An 8,627-nucleotide genomic window follows, 5' to 3' on the forward strand; every position below is an offset into this window, starting at 1 on the left:
TTAAAGATAAAGCACAAAGAGGCAAATGAAGAGGCAAAGAGGCAAAGAGGCAAATGAAGAGTTAAAATAAAAGAATGTCAAATAGAATACTAGAGACTAAACGTGGGTAAGCCAATCTAAGATATGACAATGATATCATTAGCTAGTCATATTGCAGTTATAATTGAGTATCACTGTTTGTGTTAGTGGCTAATTGTGCACCAATGCATTGATGGGTCTTTGTTCAATATTAATGATATTTATAGAGATAGCATGATTATGGAGGATTATGGGGTTTTATGCTATTAATGGGAAAATGTGTTTTTAATGTAAACGGAAGAAATGGAGTTATGCCATGCATTTGTTATCCACCTCCTTGGGCAATATATAGGGGTTTATGGGTTATTAGATGTCATGTTTTAGTTCTTAATATTTTATCATCATTATAGAGTTGCACAAGCATAAAAAGGTTATTGGCTCAAGAAGTTTCCACTCCCTTACCCAACATAGCCAAGGGAGGACCATATAATAGGTGTATGAGGTTCTTTGGAGTATTAATAAACTCAAAATATTGTTATTTAAATATTTTTAAAATTCATGTGCAAGACATTGTTATTGTTAATATAAATGCATTTAATAAAGTTGACATAAAAATATATCAATAATTTATATGGAGTTATTAAATAAATATATTTTTCAACAAATAAATATGATAGATATAATACTAGTATTATTCTCTTTATAAATTATAAAAACAATAAAATATATACATTTTTCACTCTATTTATTAAAGATTAGAAACCTATTATATTTTCAATTTCATTTTATTTTTTGATAAAATAACAATACTCTGTATTTAAATATAATTAATATCTTATTTTACTTAACACCTAATATAATTAATATCTTATTTTACTTAACACCTAATAAAATTAAGATTTAGAAAATAATTACCATAAAATATTTAAACATATAAACTAAAATTTACTAAATATCATATAACCACATTAATTTAAAATTTGTGAATAATTTCGAACTATAACATATCATACATCGGGTGTCAAGTTAAAGCTTTATTACTAAATTATTTATTAACTTCTTTATAATTTGTCTTATAAACGTTGCTCATCCAAATGACCATTATTTTACTAACAAGAAATATAACTTGGAGTATAGCCCGTGAATTTGTTTAATAAGCTTCATGGTTAAGCCTGAATGCTAGTTGCGGCCTTGCTGTGTAATTCATTGTTCTGAAATTTTATTCTTTATTCTTTATTAATTGTGGTTGCTATTCTCTTTTGCCAATTTACATAATTCATGATGCTGGATAACTCTTTCGAACTACATAATTGATTTAAGTGATTGGATACAGAGATGATGTGAAAACGCATGGAACTACCAAAATCTTACACCGATTGACAGGATTGGAAAGACAAATGCCCAGATGCCTTGCAGGGTGTTTCAAATTGTCTTCTTCGGGCAGGCACTGGAAATTGACAGGTTTAAAGTAAAATTTCGTCTTATTAGTCTTAATTCCTTCCTTACCGTCTTACACTGAGTAGAACTATGACTGTCAAATCGCAATGGCAATAGCCCAAAAACCATCATCGTGCATTCAACCTCAGCAGAAGAGAATGGTATTGATTTTGGGAACACTGCTTCACTCTCAGGCTACCGATAATACTCCCAGAACCCTGGGCAATGCAGGCACTAACTCTCATGACCATGTGAATACACTGTGTAAACTGGGACGATTGAAGGAAGGGCTGCAGATCCTGCATCTCATGGATTACTGCCCGCCTTCCTCTACTTATGATTCCGTCGTCCAGGCCTGCCTTAACTGCAATGCCCTTCCAGAGGGAAAATTAGTCCATGCCCACATCATCCAAACTGCATTTAACTGCCAGGACATATCGTTTGTGAACAGGCTTGTGACCATGTATGCCAAGTGTGGGAGTCTGGTGGATGCTCGTAGAGTTTTAGATCAGATGCCTCGGCGTAACGTGGTCACATGGACTGTAATCATTGCAGCTTATGCCAGGCAGGGCCTTGCTCAGGAGGCCTTGGCATTGTATCACCTCATGAAGGAATCAGGCATCCAGCCCAATCAGTTCACTTTTCCTACTGTTCTCTCCGCATGCGCCGTGTTGGCAGATCTGGGACAGGGAAGGGAGGTCCATGAAGATATAATTAGAAGTGGATTTGAGTCCGATGTTTATGTGGGGAATGCTCTTGTGGACATGTATGGGAAATGTGGCAGCACTGAGAATGCGCGTAATGTGTTTGACAAAATTTCTCAACGAAATGTGGTTTCCTGGAATGCAATGCTGGCAGGATATGCGCATAATGGGAATGTGGATGAGGCACTGAAGCTCTTTCAAATGATGCCAGAGCGGAGTGTGGTCTCCTGGACATCTATGGTTGTGGGATATGTGCGGAATGGGCATATCGATGAAGCGTGGAATCTCTTTCAGGAAATGCCGCAACGGAATGTGATCTCCTGGACAGCAATGATTGCAGGATTTACACAGAATGGACGCAGTCAAGAGGCCCTGAAGCTTTTCGAACAAATGAAACTGGCAGGAGTGAGGCCAAACTCCAATACTTATGCAAGTGTTCTTTCGGCATGTGCTAACTTGGCAGCTCTGGAACAGGGCAAGGAGATCCATGAAGAATTATCCGGAAGTATATATCTGTCTGATGTCTTTGTAGGGAGTGCTCTTGTAGACATGTATTCAAAATGTGGGAGTATAGAAAGTGCACGCCACGTGTTTGACAAAATGCCTGAACGAAACAGAGTCTCATTGAATGCAATGATTGCAGGATATGCCATAAATGGTTGTGGCAAGGAGGCTGTCAAACTGTTTGAACAAATGAAACATTCGATAACCAATCCAGATCATGTCACATTTATTGGCATTTTGTCGGCTTGCTGCCATGCAGGCATGGCGGACGAAGGCCTACAATACTTCAAGTGCATGAGTCAAGATTATAATATTACACCGGCCATGGAGCACTATAGCTGTATAGTTGATCTTCTTGGTAGGGCTGGGCGCCTGAATGATGCACAAGACTTCATAAGTAAAATGCCAGAAAAACCTAATGCTACTGTGTGGGGATGTTTGCTCGCTGCTTGTAGAAGCCACAACAATATAGAGCTAGGGGAGAAAGTGGCAGAACACCTTTTTGAGTTGGATCCAAATCATACTGGACACTATGTGCTACTGTCAAACATGTATGCCGCAGCTGGCAGGTGGGATGATATTGAAAGGGTGCGGAAAATGATGAAGGAAAGATGTGTAAAAAAGAAGGCTGGGTACAGTTGGATTGAGGTAAATAAACATGTATATGCTTTCCTTGTGGGAGACAAGTCACATCCACAAATGGAGAAAATTTATGCTACACTGGAGGATTTGTTTAGAAAGATGAAAGCAGCAGGTTATGTACCGGACACAAGATTTGTTCTGAAAGACCTGGAGGAGGAGCAAAAGGAACAGTCTCTTTTTCACCATAGCGAGAAACTAGCAATTGCATTTGGACTCCTAAACACATCTCCTGGCACAACTATTCGGGTTATTAAAAATCTTCGAGTATGTGGTGATTGCCACTCTGCCATCAAGTTCATCTCGAAGATTGTTGCACGAGAAATTATTGTGAGGGATCTAAACCGTTTCCATCATTTCAAGGATGGTAGGTGTTCATGTGGGGATTATTGGTAATAAGAAGGAAAAGAACCCATAACACAGGCTTACAAGATAGCTAGAGGCTTGAACCATAAAACACAGCCACAACATAGGAGGGGTCATTTATCAACTGTGTGCCGACTTGTCAAAACTGTTACAACCTGAGATGGTGTTACCCGCCAATGACACAAAGACTTCAGCCTAGCAGTTTGTTGATCGATATACATGCCTATGATGGAGATATCGCCATATGCAGTAAACCCATTGGGTAGGATGGCCACAAATCTCTGGGCAAAGAGGTTAGAGAATGGTAGCTTTCATGATGTGGCCTTTTCTTAATTTTTGTACACTAGGTTTAGTGTAAAGTAACCCAAATTCCGATGATTTTAATTTATATCTGAAAGCATTAACTTTTGAAGCCTTGTAACCCTTTCTTCCATCAATGAAATTTTAGCATGAGAGCATAAAGATACTGGCCTATAATGCCTTCTTTTCTTTTATTAAAATTACATTGGTAGGGATTAGGTACCGATTTAGAGTTCCTTGAAAGTGTAGTTTTTCACAGGGGCTATATATTATTTTGATGAAATTTAAACTATGATGGATGCCTTTGCTTATTAACAATATCATTGTCGTCTAAAGAAATTCATCCTAAAATTAATGCAAGTCATATGAACATCTCTGTGGTCATCAAGGTAATTTATAATGATAATTATTTTTTTCATTTTTTTGTGTTTGGTTATTCCGGATACTTGCACCAATTCTCTGTGGTAAAGACAATTCTATTCTAAACATTCTTTTATAGAATATTGTTTCTCTAGACGATAATGAAAATAATGCATGTAGCCGTTCTGCATCAGGTGCCAAAGTTAACTTTAGTGAATCTATGAGTCTTTTTTACCTACAAAGATCCTCTTCTACCCAATTGGTTGAAAGCATCTTTCAAGGTTGAGCATTAAATAACCATAGCACTAATCTGTATCTTAGGATGCATCTTAGCGTAAGGGCTCTTTAGGGAAAACATTGGTATCCATTCTTAGAAAATGCAAAAGACAATTGGGGTTGACTGACCCAGGAGGATTGATCCAGGTGGATCTTTAAAAAAACACCAGTGGCATGGTAAGAAGGTTCAAAAATCAAAGTGACAAAATCTGGATAAACTTAGCTTTAAATCAAAGTGCTCGTCATCCTAATTCCAATGGTGTGAACGACACTCGAATCCGAGCTCATATGAAGTTAGAGCAAGTCAAAGTTCAGGTTTGATTTGGACAACTGGCAAAAGAAGATGATGTGGCAGAACTTTTAGCTAATGGGGAAGCACCAAGTGGCAGGCCGCCATTGGCCCCACATTTCATTGATCGCAAAAGACAGAGGTCTGCGATTAAGGAATCGGCCCTAGCACTACCAAGTTGCGATTGCGATATCACAATCACAGATCAGAGACGAGTCAGTTTTACATAATCGACCCCGACAAAGTCAGGATGCGATGCAATAATCACATATCGCAATCACAAAAGGAAGTGCTTACAGAATCAGCCTCCGACAGTTAGGGTTGTGATTGCGATATTGCAATTGCATATCACACAATGCACTTTCTTAAAACAATAAGACCCGTCGGTTTCGCCGATTACGATTTGCTGATACTCTCGGATGCGATATGCTATAAAGCGTGGTTTTGGAAACTCGTCGGGTTCGCTGGATCGCACATCGCACATCGCATCTTGCAACGGCCATTATGGAGGAACACCTTGGTCCTAACCAATTGCGATTTACGATGGGGTTATCAACGCTGATAAAGCCACTAGGTTTAGGGTATACGCCAGTTCATGTGAGAAATGGTGTCAAGGGCGGTTTTTCTATGTTTGACAGGTTTGTTACCTGTGGCTCGAGAATCTCTGTTTAAAATAGCCCGCTTGCCTACTTTGTCATTTTGTTTAAACTGCACAGATTTTTAAGGATCCTGTCCACCAGCATATAAATTGGGCTATCGGCACAGCGAGATGGGAGAGAGCAACAGAGAGCAGCGTAGATTTACAGAGCAGAGAAGTGGCACTTTCCCCTGGTAGGTGGCCAGAACCTTGCCTCAGAAATTAGAGGGTTCCGAGAAGGTGCAGAAAGCCCGATTATCCGAATTGAGTGTTCAGATAGGCGATTATGCATGATTTTTCGCCAGGAAGTCAGTGGTGCTGTCTGTTTCTAGAGCTGGGCTCTCCATTTGTCATCTACCTTTCAGATTGGAGGTATAATGGTGTTTATGTAAAATTTGTTTGTACTTCTCTTTTCATGCCATTTAATGAATGAAGGCCTCCTCACTATTGAGCAGGGCCTAGAGATGTAGTCCAAATTGGATAAACTTCGTAATCAATTCTTTGTGTCTTGATCTCATGTGTGATTGTCTCTTTTATCTTTGTTTTATATGCTTATGTTCCATGGTTTTTAAGTGTTCTGTTATATGTAATTTAATAATGCATCCATAGCAAAAAAATCTTGGATCAAGTGGTATTAGAGCAGGACTTAGTTGATGCAAATTATATGAGTATGCGAACCAGAAATAAGTCTCAAATGATGTGCATCACGAAGATGAGACATGGCGGATGTTGAAGCTCGTTGGGAAGATAAGTGGTCTTGTTGCTGTTAAGAATTGCGAGCGTGAATGACCGAGTGTGCAACCATGGAGAATGATAAATAAATGCATGAGACCTTCCTGTGAATGTCCAAAATGGTGGACATCATGTATGGCGCGTATGAGAAGAGAAGAGAAGAGAGGAGGAGACAGAGAGATCGGAGAGCGATGCGTCATCCACATCTTCCGGTGCTTATGCATCTTATTCATCGCCTTCCTCGAATGAGGAGATTAACCAGAGACTTCAAGAAGAGAACACTAAATTAAGAAGGCTACTGCGAGAAGAGAAAGAGGAGAAGCAACGATTGCAACGTCAGTTGCGAACCACAGATGAGGCCCTGGAAGAGTTGAAGCACAACAACCAGAGTCTTCAAGCAGAGCTTGCTGAATTAAGGAGGCTTCTACAGGAAGAGAAAGAGGAGAAATAGAGGTTGCTATGCCAATTGCAAGCCAAGGACGAGGCCTTGGAAAAGCTGCAACGTGACCCCCGTGAGGTAAAAAGTAATTCTTCGACTCCATGTATTTTTCCTGATGATGATTTCGCCGTTTTTGAAAACCATACCACAGGAATCAGCTCCAAACTGTTAAGGAGAATGGGGTATGAGGGGAAGGGCCTCGGCAGTAATGGACAGGGCATCATAAACCCCATCAAAGTAGAGGAATTACCCTGTTGGGCAGGACTTGGGTATGTTAGGAAGGAGGTTGGGGAATGCGCCAAAAAAACTAGCGAACCACCAATGATAGATGATGAGAAGCCCTCATCAGTTCTTTCCAAATCAACAATGGAGGTAAAAGATGTTGATTTCTCTTTAGTTTCGTCTTCGCATGATATAATTTCTGTTGGAACTGTGGAAGTACCCATTACAGGGACAAACATGAGACTCCTTATCGAGATGAGGTACAAGGAAGAAGAAGGACTTGGTGTTAATAGCCAAGGCATAACTCAACCATTGGAAGTTGAGCAAAGACCTCGATTCGCAAGGTTGGGGTGCACTGAAGGACAATGCTCCAAAATGTGAGAAGCTTCCATGACATTGTTGAAATCGTCAAGGAAAGAGGATGATGGGAACACCGCATTACAGAGAAAGCGCTGAGGCAAGCTCTCGTTCCCATGATCATACCAGAGACCAACAAGAAAGGTATAACCAATCTCGGTATTCCAATGTTCATTTTGATTACAATCGTATTGTTAATAATGAATGAAAATCATGGCATAGAAGAACTTGCAGTTTTTGTGGATTGCATAACCATGTGTTTGCTGAGTGCTGGAAAAGAATAACAACACGAAAAAGGATGAGGCGTGAAAGACCCTCTCAACAGCAAGAAAAGAAGAAGGTAAAGTAGATCTGGAGGAAGAAGGCTTATTGTAGTCATTGCGACAAAGGTGGTCATCAAAGAGCCACATGTTGTGTTATCACTCCTCCGGATCTCAAAGGCCGAGGAAGAGTCCAACTGAGGTAACCACAGACCAATATTTTTACTTGGTAGCTAGCCCTACCAAGCCGGAGAGAGCTCTCTCCAAAGGATCACAACCAAGAGGGCTGGATGGATTTAGGGTTTTAGGCTATATATAGTAGCTCAGGGTTTTGATTTTGATTTGATTTTGGTAGTCATGAAATGAGTGAATTAGGTCAGAGAGGTCAGAGAGTGAACTAGGTCAGGCCAAAGAGAACAGAATTGCAAACATCTGATGGGGAAAGGTAAGCGAGTACTTTAACACTTTGAAGGATATTGATGAAATGGTTTAGAATGAAGAGGTGCTAAAAAGAGCATGGAAATCATGAATTCTTTTTAAACCGAAGAAATGAAACAAATTATGATGATTTTCCCAAACCAGAGCATAGAAGATGAATTCTGCTTATCACACTTTGAAAATCAAATATATTTAGAAGTTAAATGGATCATGGAAAATACAAAACATTTATACACATGTAACTAAAGAAGAAACAATGTCAAAATACCATGCCACAACAATCCCACCAAAATAGCTGCAACTCATCCAATATATTCCATGCCAAAGCCTGAAACACTAATACAACATCCAATGGAGTCCAACCTCTCAAACAAGTGAAGAAATGGAATATATAGACCTCAAAACAAACTCCTCCCAACCGCAGAGGTTGAATCCATGAGAAGAGGAGCAATTCCAAGAAAATCTAAACCGATAACTAGAGTGTAGGGTGGTCAAAGTGACTCATCCCTAATTACATTGCAACTGATTCATCAGACTTGATGAAGACTATTAACCTAATCTATTTACCCCTAGGTGATAGTAAAAGACCATAATTACATCTATCATATCAATTACATTAGTAAAATGTTGATTTCCCATAGGTAAAATT

At 39.4% G+C, this 8,627-nt stretch overlaps 1 pseudogene; it reads left to right on the plus strand.

Moving 5' to 3' along the window:
• Nucleotides 1–1,219: 1,219 nt before the first annotated feature.
• LOC149257069 (putative pentatricopeptide repeat-containing protein At3g13770, mitochondrial pseudogene) lies at nt 1,220–3,720 on the plus strand (annotated as a pseudogene).
• Nucleotides 3,721–8,627: the final 4,907 nt, after the last annotated feature.

This window comes from Pinus tabuliformis, chromosome 6, assembly GCF_031772625.1.
Source record: "Pinus tabuliformis cultivar Carrire ecotype Pingquan chromosome 6, CPIR1, whole genome shotgun sequence".
Taxonomy (NCBI): domain Eukaryota; kingdom Viridiplantae; phylum Streptophyta; class Pinopsida; order Pinales; family Pinaceae; genus Pinus; species Pinus tabuliformis.